Genomic DNA, 6,346 nt, shown 5'->3' on the forward strand with positions numbered 1-6,346 from the left:
CCTATCTCATTGGGTCATTGTGAGAATTAAATTGTTAATTATTAAAGTGTTTAGAATTATTTGGCACATAGTGAATCCTATATGTGATAGCTATTGTTTTTATATCAAGCACTGTCAAATATATATCAGGTGTCATGATGAACATTAAACTTGGCGTAATCCCTGGCCATGGACCTACTGAAGATTATTCAGATAGATCATCTCAAGAGGAAAGAAGAACATGAGTTTAGAACGCTCACTCCACTCTGAACTACTGCTGAGAAGTCCAGAAATTAACCAGAAATACCTTTAACCTCCAATACAAGGTCCAACTTGATTTCTACCTAGCACCTAAGGAGCAAAGCAAATTAACTGAGGGTCTCAGTGGGCCATAATTTCAATATTTGAGCAATTGCAACATGGAATGAGAAACTACAACAGTGGGCAAGTTTTCTGGATGCCAGGCCATGAAGTGCTTGGACTCACAATTCCTAAGTGTGTTCTTCAAGGAAAACAAGAAAAGCACATGTCATCCCAGGTCTGAGCTCTGGTAGGAGCACACAGATGAGGGTGAGTATGATGATGGGCTGGTAAAGTTCTTCCTGTCTTGTGCTATCAGATCAGGTGAAGGGAAGGTGGGGGAAGAAAGAGAGTGTGTGTCAGCGATATTAGGAGACAGGGATGTAGTTTCTTGTTCTATGTTGTTGTTACTTAAATATTAAAATTATGGCCTTCCGAGACTCTCAGTTAGTTTGCTTTGCCACTTAGGTGCTAGGTAGAAACCAAGACGATTTCTCTGGGATGGATTGATTCATTATTGCATGAATGAATGAAGCAAGCGATCAATCATGCAGACATGCACTGAGTGCTGATGATGTGTAAAGAAAGATGCTGTGGAGATATTTTTACCTAGCTGAGGAATAGTTCTCTCTCGTTATATGCTGATTCAAGGGAAAAAGTTACTTTTATAGGAGGATCCCCAAAGAAACCAAGATATTTTAAGAGACTCATTAAGTTGGTGCAGGAAGTCTTACATGAAAAAAAATATATTAAAAAATATTAATTAAGTAATTATGCCCAGATGAAATGCCTGGATTTGAATCCTGCTTCTGTAACTTACTTACTGTCCTATGTTTCCGTTTTCTAATTTATAAAATGGGAATAATATTGGTACCTATCTCATTGGGCCACTGTGAGAATTAAATTACTATTGTGAGAATTAAATTGTTACTATATTAAAATGCTGATTCATTAAGTCATTATGTGTGCCAAGCACTGTGCTGGAAGCTGGGAATACAACAGAATAAGACCCAGACTCTGCCATGAGGGAGCTTACTGTCTACCACAGGGAGGGAAACGGGGAACTCCATCCAGCCTAATGATAATCCAGAATGAGCACCTCACCCAGCACTGAGAGTTCAAGGATGTTTGCCCTGAGTCATAGAACAAGTAGGAGTTGCTAGATTTGGCACAGAGGGGAGGGGCAGAATTCTATGATCTAAACAAGCCCTCGAGGAAGCTCTGTCATTCCAGTGACCTCCTGAGATCAAACCCTGTTTTAGAAACTGAACCTAGTGTTAGGCCATGAAGATTAATTCACTCTGGTCAGCAGGGGCAGGTGCTATTACTCAAGAGAGCTTTGAGGTTAACCTTGTGCCATAGGCTGAGTTTGTGCTGGCCAGAGCTGTTCTTGGGAGAGTGGAATTTAATTGGTGCTTATTTGTGATGGCCTTATAAAGGATGGCTCCTGGGCCTACTAAAGTGGAAACCATTCTAAGTCCTAAATGACTGGCAAACACAGACCTGAATCACACCCCAGATTGCTTTGGCTAATGGAGATGCCTGGCAAGTACAATGTGTTTGAGGCTTTTTTCCAGTATCAAATGGTGGATAAAATGGGACAGTTGCCTAGTGAAAATCAGGCCTAGATGCATGGGAACAGGAATAACTGTTTCTTGTGTCAACAAGAAGGCTTTTTTTGTGTGTGTGCGGAACTGAAGAAATGCAGCTCACTTACTGGTCTGGCCAAACTTCAAAAATTCATTTTTTTCCCCCCTCCTCCCAGGAACATTTTGTTCCTGCTGGTGGTTAAAAGGTGGCAGCTTTCATATAGAAGTACAGCAGGAAGTATTTAAGTTAGATAAAAGGAAGGAGTATGTGACAGAATGATTGAGTGCAGGACTGGGTTCCCAGGGGGATTACAAAATCTGATTTTTATTCATGGACTTTCCTGCTAAATAACTGAAATAATAAGGGTGGCAAGACGTAAGCTTATATCACCATTTTTTAAAGGTCTGTGCTTTGGGATTCAGAGGAAGCGGGAGGGAGTGACTTGTGAACAAGAGGACCTGAGGTGACTTCAGAGGCTGAGCTGGCCTTGGGATTGAGGTCGGGCTTGGAAAGAAGAGTGGGAAGGTGGTGTGGAGCAAGGTGGAACAAAGGGATGGGAAGGCCAGAGCAGGTGGGGAGATGTAGAATGTGGCCCCTCTGAAGAGGGCTGTGGTGGGATAGTATTAGCAGGCTATGTCAGGGCTGGATTATGGAGAGCCTGGAAAGCTTGCCCAGAGAATTTAGATTTTACTCAGCAAACAACGAGATGCCATTTTTCCAGGCTTTTGAGCAGGAACAGGAAATGATAGAAACTCAGGGATCATGGGCTTTCAGCGACTGAAGGGGATTTATTGTCATGTGGTTCAGTGTTTCTCAAAGTCTACTGGCATCAGAATCATTTGGAGGGGGAAGTCCTTGTGAAAATTCAGATTCTCATTTGTAAGTCCTGGGTGGGTGGGGCTGGGAATCTGCAGGTGAACAAAGCCACTGACGATCCTAATACCAGTGATCTGAGGCCCACACTGGGCAAAACACTGCTACCCGCTTCCGTGAGGCCCTGTCCAAGAGGCCCAGGGAAGCCTTTGAGAGACCCATGGAGTACCACTGAGAAAAGGAGTCAGCCCTAAAACAAGTTTAGGCCCAGAGAGCTGGAAGCTGACATTGGACAATGCCAGTTGAGTAGGAACTTCTGTGCCCCCACACTTATGTGTTTTTTTTTTTAAGGCAAGGTCTTACTCTGTCGCCCAGGCTGGAGTGCAGTGGCGCGATCTCGGCTCACTGCAACCTCCGCCTCCCCGGTTCAAGCAATTCTCCTGCCTCAGCCTCCCAACTAGTTGGGATTACAGGCACCTGCCACTGTGCCCGGCTAAGTTTTGTATTTTTAGTAGAGACGGCGTTTCACCATGTTGGCCAGGCTGGTCTTGAACTGCTGATCTCAGGTGATCCACCCGCCTCGGCCTCCCAAAGTGCTGGGATTACAAGCTTGAGGCACCGTGCCTGGCCCTGTGCCCCTTTTCCTTCCCTTCCCCACACTCCAATCTTGGAGGACCCCAGAGTCTCAAAAGGTGGAAGGCCAAAGAAAGAAAGAAGTAGATCACACCTGGTGTGAATTTAACCAGCACATCGCTATTTTTTGACCAGCACACTGGCTTTTCAAGGAAAAAGCCCTGCTTGTAGCATTTACCTGTTTCCACGGGGTAAATACTCCCAGTGTGGCCATCTATGGCTATCAATGTGATGTCACTGAACACGGAGTTAGGAAGAAAAGCCCACCATGAGCTCTTGTGAGGCAGTAGAAGCCTGCTCCAGCAAACCACCGCTTTGAGCTGGAAATCATGCCCAAGTTGGGCTGGGGCGAACTGTTTGAGAATGAGGACTGAGCTGTTAAACAGTGTATTGTGCTGGATTGTGTTTTATTACTTAAAGTGACCATAGGGCTCCAGCACTTTGGGAGGCCAAAGTGGGCCTCTTGAGTCCAGGAGTTTGATACCAGCCTTGGCAACACGGTGGAACCCCATCTCTACAAAAAGGACAAGAATTAGCTGGGCTTGGTGGTGAGTGCCACCAGCAGTCCCAGCTACTTGGGAGGCTGAGATGGGAGGGTCACTTGAGCCTAGGAGGTCAAGGCTGCAGTAAGACAAGATTGAGCCACTGCACTCCAGCCTGGGCCACTGAGTGAGACCCTGTCTCAACATAAACAATAAAAATAAAGTGACCATAGGACTTTCTGCTACTGCTCGAGTTTTCATCAACTGGTAAAGAGAAAAAGGGAACAAATTTCAGTTTAGGGATCATGAGAAACCAAAAGTAAATTCACATTTTGGTTACATCCTAAGGATGGTGCCCGTCCAATGAATGGGTTACTGTGAGAAATTAGATCTTGAAAACCAGTAAGATGTCTTTTTTAAAAAAGAATTCTCATCAAAGGGAAATATAAAACTGAAAAGTATTTATGAAATCTGAGCCCCTAAATTGAGAACCACAGATGTCAGGTATTCTGTAGTTGAAGGCGTTTGTTTTGGAGAGTTTCCTTTGGTGTTCCAAAGCAGATATCCTCAAAAGGAAAGCAGCTGTCTGATTAAGAAATTATGTACTCTGTTCAAAGATAGTACAGGAAGAACCAACTAAAATGTGGATAAGACCTATTTCATAGGTACACTATGAGGATTAAATAAACACATTTGCATGTGTCTGATACACAGAGTAGGTTTGCTGTCAATGCTTCTGGTTTTTTTCAGAGCCACATTCCTCTTTTTTTTTTAGACAGTCTTACTCTGTCACCCAGGCTGGGGTGCAGTGGCATGATCTCAGCTCACTACAACCTCCACCTCCCCGGTTCAAGCGATTTTCCCTGCCTCTGCCTCCCCAGTAGCTGAGATTACAGGCGTACGCCACCACGCCTGGCTAATTTTTGTATTTTTAAGAGAGATGGGTTTCGCCATGTTGGCCGGGATGGTCTCGAACTCCTGACCTCAGATGTGAGTCACTCTCCTCAGCCTCCCAAGGTGTTGGAATTACAGGCGTGAGCCACCGCGCCGGCCCAAATTCACTTTTAATTATGTTGGATTATGTTCATTCCCTGGTGGGGAGCTTCATCGTGGTAATGAGTGCAAGGCAGAACAGTTTCTATTTCCGGTTTGTTCCCGCCCCTCCTCTGTTGAGGATGAATGTCACAGATGAACCTTACCCTCAGAGGGAGAAGGAGGACCTTCTAAGTCTCTGGGCAGTTGGGGGAGTGAGGAGTGATCTTAGCTTTTAAATGGGCTTCAAAGTATCCTCTGCTAGTTGAACTCTTTGAAACTTCCACAATTTGTCCCCAGACTTCCATTAACACTGTTTCTGCTAATAAACACAACTTATCTGTAGCTTAAGCCACTGAGGATACCACAGCCACAGCTGCCCTCCGCCGGCTATCCCCAATGGCTGACTCTTTGCATTTCCCTAACTCAAACAGTAGACTGCTAAGGCATCAACCGCTCCCTTGAAATGCTTCAAATCGAAAAGGGCCTTGGAAACCACTAGGAGTTTCCATCTACCATGAACGCCTGCAGTAAGAGACTTTCTCCACTTTTCTAAGCGACATTTACAGACCGCCACTGACTGCTTTCGGTGACACAAATCCTGGCTTTAGCCGTTGGGTCATCAGAACCTGGAATGTTCCAGGCTTCCGGGCAGTCCTCGTTCCTGTTTTTTCAGAGGAAAAAGATCCACTTTCAGGGACGGGGTGGTGCCTGTGGCCAGCCTGGACCAGCGCTGAGGGGAGGGACAGATTCAGGCAAAGCATTGCGCGTCTGTGGGACACACCCTGTCGGGGGAAACCGGCCAGTGCAGCGTGGCCTCCACTGCGCGGTGTTACGACGCCCCGCGGTCCTCACTTCTTCACCAGCCTCTAACGTTCAAACCCCAGTTCTTTCGGACTTTGCAGGAGCTCTTGTGAGGAATTGTGAACAATGACTCATCCAATCTAGTGTCTACATTGGTGTCGACATGGTAACTAGTACCAGGAGACTGGATGAGATCACCAAAGACGCGAGTACAGATTGAAGAAAGATTCCAAGGCCCCTGCAAGGAGAGAATACGAACCTGAACAGTTTAAACGGCTGCAGACTCCGCGCAGGCGCGGGAGGAGGTTTGACGCCTACGGACGAACGTGATGGAGCGGGCGGAAGCCGACCCAGAAGACTTAATTTGTCTAGGTTTGGCGGGTTTCTTGTCGTCTCCCACATGGTCTAGCGGTTAGGATTCCTGGTTTTCACCCAGGCGGCCCGGGTTCGACTCCCGGTGTGGGAACGCTAGCGTTTTAGAACGTGCGTTTAGTCAATTTAGATTCTCACTATCGCGGAGAAGGCAAGTTTTTAGCCAAAACTATAATTCCATTTCAAAGCACGCGAGACGCATCGGGGCTGAAAGGAACCAAGGACCGACCCCTGGTGCGGGTGTGAGGGTCAAGCCTCCTCAGACCCCAGCCACCTGCAGCAGGTGGCGGAAGGGACATAGCTGACAACAGCTTGAAGTCAGTTTTTGAAATGAGAGATTA

General features: G+C 46.2%; 1 non-coding gene across 1 annotated transcript; it reads left to right on the forward strand.

Annotated features, from left to right (window-relative positions):
* Positions 1-6,027: 6,027 nt before the first annotated feature.
* TRNAE-UUC lies at positions 6,028-6,099 on the forward strand. The gene has a single exon. It is a non-coding gene; the product is annotated as a tRNA-Glu (tRNA).
* The last annotated feature ends 247 nt before the right edge of the window (positions 6,100-6,346 follow it).

This window comes from Rhinopithecus roxellana, chromosome 18 (genome assembly GCF_007565055.1).
Source record: "Rhinopithecus roxellana isolate Shanxi Qingling chromosome 18, ASM756505v1, whole genome shotgun sequence".
Classification (NCBI taxonomy): Eukaryota; Metazoa; Chordata; class Mammalia; order Primates; family Cercopithecidae; genus Rhinopithecus; species Rhinopithecus roxellana.